The sequence below is a fragment of the Nelumbo nucifera genome, chromosome 1 (genome assembly GCF_055504915.1).
Source record: "Nelumbo nucifera cultivar China Antique chromosome 1, China Antique-T2T, whole genome shotgun sequence".
Taxonomy (NCBI): domain Eukaryota; kingdom Viridiplantae; phylum Streptophyta; class Magnoliopsida; order Proteales; family Nelumbonaceae; genus Nelumbo; species Nelumbo nucifera.
In genome coordinates, this window is record NC_142649.1 from 13,977,150 (window position 1) to 13,985,735 (window position 8,586).

The window sequence follows — 8,586 nt, forward strand, 5'->3', positions numbered from 1 at the left end:
GCGAAACTGATACTATATGGCCTAAGCGAGGTGAAACTGGAATACACTCTCCGGTTCGTATTCGAGGCGGAGTATGAAGTGCTAATTGCCTTGCTAAACTTAGCGACGGAAATGGGAATAAAACACCTCATCATCTACAACAATTCTCAACTGGTGGTTAACAAAATCAATGGTGACTATGAAGCATGTGACTCAACTATGACAACCTACTTAACCAAAGTTAGAGAGATCCTACCAAGCTTCAACTCTTGTTTCATTAAGCATATTCCGAGGTCCAAGAACGCTAAGGCCGGTGCCTAATCACGATTAGCAAGTACAAGCGACAACACTATGTGAACTGTGCATATAGAGGACCTACCTCGGCCCAGCATTCTCGGGGGGGGGGGGGGTAGAAGAGGTCGCTCTTATGTTGTAAGCAGAACCGAGCTGGATAGACCCACTTGTTGATTATCTGCTCCATGGGACCCTACCTGCAAAATGCAATGCAGCTCGAAGGGTTGAGCATCAATATGCCCGGTATGTCCTCATAAACGGATAGTTGTACAGGAGATCCATCATGCTCACCTACCTATGTTGCTTGCGACATTGAGAAGCTGAGCTCATACTCCGTGATATCCCTGAAGGTTTATACAGAGGATACTTAGGGGGTAGGGCCCTCGCACAGAAGGCATTAATGCAGGGCTACTATTGGCCCACAATGAAGGCAAACACATTCGATCTTGTTATGAAATGCGATAGATGTCAGAGGCACACCAACATCCCCCATCAACCTGCTATAGATTTGAAGTATCTTACTAGCCCATGGCCCTTCGTGTAGTGGGGAATCGACATCTTCAGTCCTTTTCCACCAGAAACTGGGTAGAGGAAGTTCTTGATCATGGCAATGGGCTACTTCACGAAGTGGGTGGAAGCTGAATCATTTGTAACCATTACAGCCCAGAATATGTAGAATTTCTTCTAGAAAAGCATCGTGTGCTGTTTTGCACTACACTAAGTCTTGATTTCGGATAACAAAAAGTAGTTTGAAGACATCAAATTTTTGAACTAGTGCACTAAGATAGGGATTCAACAAAACTTCAATTCAGTAGCACATCCACAAGCAAACGTATAGGCCGAAGTAATGAACAAGGCTATCCCCCATGGACTGAAAGCTTGCCTTGCGCGAGCTAAAGGGTTGTGGGTGGACAAGTTGCCCGTGTCCTTTGGGTCTACCGGACTACTATCAAGACGGTGACTGGCGAGATGCCCTTCAACCTCACATACGGGATGGAAGTTGCTATCCCAACAAAGATTAAAGTACCAACATTACAGTTCGAAGCCTACAACAAAGAGACAAACGACGACGAGCTCATAACTAACTTAGACCACATCGAAGAGGTACGCGATCTGGACCCCATTCGAACTACAACTTACCAGTAGCGAGTAGCTCGGTATTATAATGCCCGGGTCAAGAAGTGACTATTCAGAGTGGCGGCCTGGTCCTTCGTAAGGTAATGTTACCTAAGCCCGACGTGGGTAAGCTCGGTTAGAATTGGGAAGATCCTTACCGGGTGAGACGGGTGTTCAAAGAAGGAACCTACGAGCTTGAGACCATGGAAGGGAAGCAGGTACCTCGAGCTTGGAATATCGACAACCTAAGGAGATACCACTTGTAAACCTCAGTACAAGCAAAAAATGACCAAGTCCCTAAGGAGATACTACTTGTAAAACTTAAGTCACTCCCAGAAGCCTAAGGGCTATGGTGTCGAGATGACAAGGGACCTCGACACGATTTAAGGCCCAGTCACCTCTTTGGCACGGGCTCATTAAAATCCGGTTGCTTTGGCATGGTTAAGGAAAAGTAGCTGGGTGCAGATAGGTCGGGCATGTACACCCTATATTGTCTGCTCACCCCGGCATACAATAACGATTATTCCTATTTGAGTTTGGGAGTAATCCCGAAGTCGGGAGTAATCTATACTTAGAAAAATTTCGGTCCTATATGGTTTAGCTCGCGAGCTCGAGAGAAATCTACAATTAGAAAAATTTTAAACAAAAGGAGTTTGGCAAAATACTCGTATCCTATTGATAAAGCACTCCGAGTACATGGTAAAAATGAAAGAAGGGATTACAACTATTTATCCGAGCTCGGAGGCTCAGGCATCAAGTATTTACAAAGGGGGTCCAAGAAAAGAGGCATCAATCAGTTCAAGGCTCCTCATTCCCGGCAGAAGTGTTAGTGAGCGGATCTGTCTACATGTGGTCCTCAGTGGCGTCAACTCCCTCTCTCGCTGTATCATCATCGAGAAGGTCGCCGCCGCTCTCCTCCTTAGAGTCCGACTCCTGTGCGGCTTCGACCATCATCTCCTTCGTGATCTTAAATGTCGTGATGGCGCTGAGGTCAAGGTGGGGAAATTCACACCGTGTCAACCACCTACTGAGCATAAATCCCTTGCGGTAGCCTACTGTCCCGACCTCAACCATCTTCTCAAGGTACTCCACCGAAGACTTATACTCCTCTACAGCCTTAGCCTTGGCATACTCCATCGCCTGGAGCAGAATCTCTGTCCGCTCCTTCACTAGTGCCTCATGGTTCTTGTTCTCCCTCGTCAAATCCACCTCGCTCTCCTCAAGCTGCTACTTCTCCACTTCGAGCTCCTTCTTCTCCGCCATCACTAGAGTTAATAACTCATTCTTGGCTCGCACATCATTCTTCCGTTGGTTGATCTCGCTACAAGCTAAGTTGAGCTTGGAGTTGGCACTTCAAGAAGATTCCTCGGCTTCAAGAGCTCACTTTAAGTTCACCTCGGACTAGTAGACTAGGGCGTGGATTGAGGAGTTCACCTGCCAAAAGAAGAAAACAACTATCAGTATGAAAAAAATCTAAGTATAAAGTAGCCCAAAGAATAGAATACCTATCACCATGTAGTATATGGCCACTCTGGCCCCGAGTTGTGCAACCAGCAATTCAGCCCAACGAGCTACCTCCTCGGCAAATGCCATGTCCTTGCTCTTGAGAAGGCCAAACTTTAGAGTCAAAATGCTCTGGATTGAAGTATCGCTACTCGAAGAAGTGGCGGTCGTTGGTACAGGTTGAGTCTCCAAAGAGGTGGTTACCTCGGGCACACAGGGTGGAGTGCCCTTGCCTAGGTCCTCCTCAACCAAGTCGTTCACAAGAGGCTATTTGGTGATGGGTGGGTGTTCGAGGGCAAAGGCGGCGACGTCAAAGGTGGTGGTTTCGTTGTAGAGGCGAGCCTTCTTGTAGGCCCTCTTCTTCTTCTTCCTCTTTTGGGGATATCATCCATCGCAACTACAACAAGTGATGAACTAAGTCAAATACAACAACAAAGTAAAACAAATAGAAAAAAGGTACAATAGTTAGTGACCTACCGGGAGAGCTTAGACTGTCTTGCACAAGCTTCTCCTCAGTTACGAAGTTTTTGAACTTCAGGTTGAGCTTTGCCCAAGATCGGACCTCCTCCCTTATCTTTGATTCCAATTTGACGTCGGGGTCCTAGATGGCTACCCTCTAGTGAGTCAGAAAGGCCACCCGTTGGTGTTACAAACCATGAAGTAGCGTATCTTCTAGGTCGGAACCTTGTTAGGGAGATCGTGCAACAGCCCAGCTACGAAGAAATGATGTTGAGATCTAGAGGTCGGTTGTAATCGAGACCTTGTTAGTAACTTTTCCTGTACTCAGGTAGAACACAGGCCGAGTTCTTTTTGATGGAAAAGATTGAAGAAAAGATGTCGAGGTCTTGAGGTTGGTTGTAATCGTGGAAAAGGGCAATGGTACCTATGATGTTACGGATGGAGTTTAGATGTAGCTGGCCTATGGCGATGTCAAAGAACTTAACAACTTCAGTTATGAATGGATGGAGTGGAAGATGCAGCCCAGCTATGACCTGATCCTCGAAGACCACGATCTCATCGTGACCATGATCCCAAGGAAAGTTGCCTAAGGGAACACTATATAAAAAGTCATTGGGAAGTCTGTACTGACCTACTAAAGATAGGAGTCTGTCCACTGTCATTGTAAACAGATCAAAGCTGTCCGGCAGGCTACCTCACTATGAGGTGGAGGCTGACTTGCCAAAGTCTTCTCGCTCTCATAGAGGTGAGTCCACCTCGGACGGATTAGAGCCTACATCCTGTGCCAAAGTACCCACCTTGGCAGGATGAGGCTCTACAGTCTGTGCCAAGGTCCCTACCTCGGCCCCAGTGGACTTGCCGCTCCTATCTAGAAGGCTACCTAAGATAAGGCTAGACATACTAATGGAAAGGACAACGGAATCAAAAGCAAAGGGAGATGAACTCACCAAAAGAAGACCGAATGAAACAAGACAACCTCGGACCCAGGAATAGCTAACACAGAGCTGGGATACTTGAACGCGACCTCAAGGACTTTGGATTCGCGGTTTTGTGGTGAAGAAAATGGGCCCTTCAGCCCCTATTTATAACCAGTATATTTGGGAATCAACGGTCGAGATTTGTGCGATCCAACGGCTCCTAGGAAAACCGAATGCACGCTTTCCAAGGTTGAAATCAGTTTAGCGCACGTTTTGACGTCTACAAAGACTGCAATCGGCTTGACGTTTGCATGTACTTGATATGCGATCTGGGTCACTTCTTTGTTGAGCCAAATGGTCGAATAGGTCTGACTAACGGTCTACCCTCCATATCACCTAGACTTCATGCCAAATCCACCTAGGCTCGTCTTGCTCTGCGCCAGGTCAGGATCCCTGGCACGAGGAGTGGGGGGCAATTGATGAAAGGTAATTTGGCATGACCTAGTAAGTAAAGGTCATATGGATGCCATCTACTCGTAGGATGATAACTCAGCAAGAGGAGCCTAGTCAACATTTTTCAGAGCTTGGGTGTTCGGTCACCTTGATATAGCCACCTTAGCACAAAAACACTTTGGCAAAAAGTCACCTCGGTAAAAAGTCACCTCATTACCACCTTGGTATAAAGCCAATTTGAAGCCCAAGAACTAAAGTGACACGTAATCGACTCCAGAAGCTTCCCAGCGGACTCTGAACCTCACACCTTATAATGGCAGGTCTTATCCTCTCTCCGTCCGGATCGGGCGGTAACGATAGATTTCATTGGCTGGTACATTAATCCCCGACTAAAGTGGAAACGAATCTCATATACTCAAGCCGAAAATCCCAAAACCTTTTCGTAAGACCCACGACAGTTCAGCTATATAAGGGCAACAACCCCTCCAGGGCCCAAGTATGCGCAATTACTTACATTCAAGCTCTCTAGCACTCAATCTTTAGCTTGCAACTACAACAAGAATACTAACTAAGCATTGGAGCAACCTCATCGGGTCACCCACCCCGATCTCTCTGATCCCTGCTTTGTAGTTTGATCCAGCTCACCACGTGAGCATGTCCAGGCAACCTTCCAACTAGGAGCTTCCAGATCGCACATCATCAATTTAAAACCAATGATATAAATGATATAATAAATAATAATTATTTTATCAATGATATAAATGAAAAGCAAAATTTAAAGCCAATTTGAAAATGAAACCATTTCTATATCTAGATGGTAGGTATGTCAATGATCTAACATTACGGGTCAAATGGGTCAATCTATGATATCATAACTAAGTAATGAATATTAAATGCATACATACGTACATACATACATACATACATACATACATACATACATACATACATACATACATACATACATACATACATACATACATACATACGTACGTACGTACGTACGTACATACATACATACGTACGTACGTACGTACGTACATGTAAATTTGTCTTTTCATCCTCTTTTTCTTCTCTCTATACATTTTTTATTTTTCCTTTAATTTTTTTCCACCACACTTTAATACAATATAACGTAAACAGTGCTCCGACTTCCTATTTATTCCCTAGATTTAAATAATGAAAGTTCATATTGAAAAACAATGATAATTTAAATATGAAATTTAATCAGAGAAAATGAGAATTAGTACCTCTGAATATGAAATTAAAATGAGAAATTTGATACTAGTAATTTTCTTTGTGAAAAGGAAATTAATAATAATATTAAAATTACAATTCCTATCCTCATTTATAAAACATGTCCAGAAACCTTCAGCTATTTCCACCTTTTATTTATCTTAATATAATATACAAAGATGTAGTAAGTGAACAGTACAGCGAGGCTCACAATTACGTTAGTTATATATCCCCCCGGACTAGAAGGCCCGATGAAAGATATTGATCCAGAATAAGTGAGCATCATCGCAAACATGGCGATTACGAGTTCTGTACGTGCAGGGAATTCTTTTGTAAGGTGAAAGAGCATGAGCAAAGACAATAAAAACCCAATTGTGTTGCATCCCACGAAGTAATAGAACATTTGGCGATCTTTAGTAGCCAAAATTGAAGTACCAGCGGTATATGGTCTCTCTAGGTATACCGTACTGGAGTCGTTGGGATTGGACGAATCTTCCTGCCAAAGGCCACCAGGAGGAGTGATTCCAGCTTGAAAAGTTGCTATAGTAATCAAAGCAACAATCACCAACAGTGCATTCCGGACATCGCTTGGAGCTTCTTTGCCTGGCTGGAATTTGAAGTAATCTGTCCAGCTTGATCGAATGCCCTTGGGGATACTTTTGAGGACCTCATCACTTGTAGGTGGTTGTGGCTGGGACGATCCAGTATCAGAGGCTCGACGACGGCGAAGAGTATTTTCTATTACTGCATCGTCCGGTTGTCTTTGTGATCTCAGCAAAACCCCCAGGGCAGTAAGACCCTCTGCATTCACGGCATTGACATCCGCCTTCTCAATGTTGTCAAGCAAATATTCTACCATCTGCACAGCCAAATGTAAGCATGCATTTATAGAACCGGTCTTAAAACAACATCCCATTCAGGGAGCAACACCGGCCATAATGGACTATTCATCAAGGCCTGGCATACGGTTATTGCAGCCAAGAATCGAAAACTATGTTAGAGAATAAAGTCTATTCAAGAACCTCATTTAACAATTTAATCTTTTTAGGTTGAATGGTTCTTTTGAGATGGTATCAAAACAAAGACCTCACTTAACACAGCTTAAATTTTACGGATTTTACCGGGGTTTGTCTTCTCGAGGTTGATATGTGTAAAACAGTGTTCCCGTCGCTGTCCTTCCAACTTAAGATCTCCTCCCTGTTGCGACGTTTAAAACTTAAAGGCATCAAACTGGTTGTTTTCTAAGGCAAGGTGAAGAGCAGTCTTGTCGTAAACTGTCAAGTCTGCAATACTTTCTGGGCATGCACTTAGAAATTCGCCCAAAACGGGGACGCTTCCTGCGCTGGCTGCACAGTGAAGGGGAGTCATCATCCCTTTGCCCTTAACTTGGCAGAGCTCACCATCTACTCTCAACAGTCCCTTCACAATATCAATATTCCCGTTCCGGGAAGCAATGTGAATGGGACTTAATCCATCTTCATTTAGCTTTCTCGTGAGTGAAGGCTTCAGGGCGGCAAGTTCCATAGAAAAAGCGGTATGCCCCATTGATACAGATAAATGTAAAGGAGTACCAAGGAACCTGATGTTGTTAACAAGCTTCTCAAGGATATTGTTATCACGCCTGAGCGACTCATACAAGAGTTCTATATTTCCTGCCTGAGCTGCATCATCTATCCAGGTTCTGTCCATAGTATCTGTTGGAGTTCTATCCATTACTTAATTTCTTCTCCCGACAACAGTCAAGCACTGAGACCCTAGATAGAAAAGACATCAAGACAGTCTAATAATAATGCACAAAACCATGAAACTGAACCAGCCTAATGAAAGCTAGATTACCTTTTTTTCGGTAGAAAAAAAACTTATAAAGCCCGCAAAAAAACACAGACACAGACCTAACGCGTTGCTGCAGGATATGAAACGCCAGGTAATGTTTCAGTCGTGTAGTAGATTGATATTGACCTTGACATGCATATACACAAGAAATGAAATCAACAAAAACGCCAGAAAGGAAAGCAAAATGGAAATTTACGTTATGTTAAGCTCAAAACAACAAAGACACACTAGCCATGTAATTAAATTAAGCACATCATGAAATTACAGACGTGTCTGTGACCCTGTGTTGCAATGGGGACTAATCCCATTTTGGGTCAAAATTTTCAGGGTTGCAATTTTCAAGGAAAATGAGGTGCATGTGCTTAGACAATATAGAAATGTACCAAGGAGAGTATCGAGGAACCCGATGCCATCAATCTTTTTCAGGATATAGTGATCTTACAAGAGTGTTGTTTCCCCTGCATGCCACAGCGTACATGATTCCCAGCTCCTTCGTCCTTCCACTAATTTCTTCTCCCTCCAAGGTCAAAGAATTGAGAACACCTTGTAGTGGAGCAACATCAATCCTGATGATCTAAATATAAATAATAGATATTTTTCTTTTTCCAATCCCTACAATCTTTATTGTTCACACGTTGTTTATCTAGAGTCCAGATTTCCTGCACTTCCATTCATTTGATAATACGTGATGAGGGTCCTGATAATGCCCTAGGTGTGAAGAAACGTCAGTCCTGATGATCTAAAATGAATGGAAGTGCATCTCATTTGATAATACGTGATGAGGGTCCTGATAATG

General features: G+C 43.6%; 1 long non-coding RNA gene across 1 annotated transcript; it reads right to left on the bottom strand.

The window, feature by feature from the left end:
- Positions 1 to 6,072: 6,072 nt before the first annotated feature.
- Positions 6,073 to 8,323, bottom strand: LOC148802927 (uncharacterized). The gene is made up of 4 exons (XR_016081449.1): positions 8,174 to 8,323; positions 7,794 to 7,916; positions 7,079 to 7,711; positions 6,073 to 6,816 (listed from the first exon to the last, which is right to left on the bottom strand). It is a non-coding gene; the product is annotated as an uncharacterized LOC148802927 (long non-coding RNA).
- Between the last annotated feature and the right edge of the window lie 263 nt (positions 8,324 to 8,586).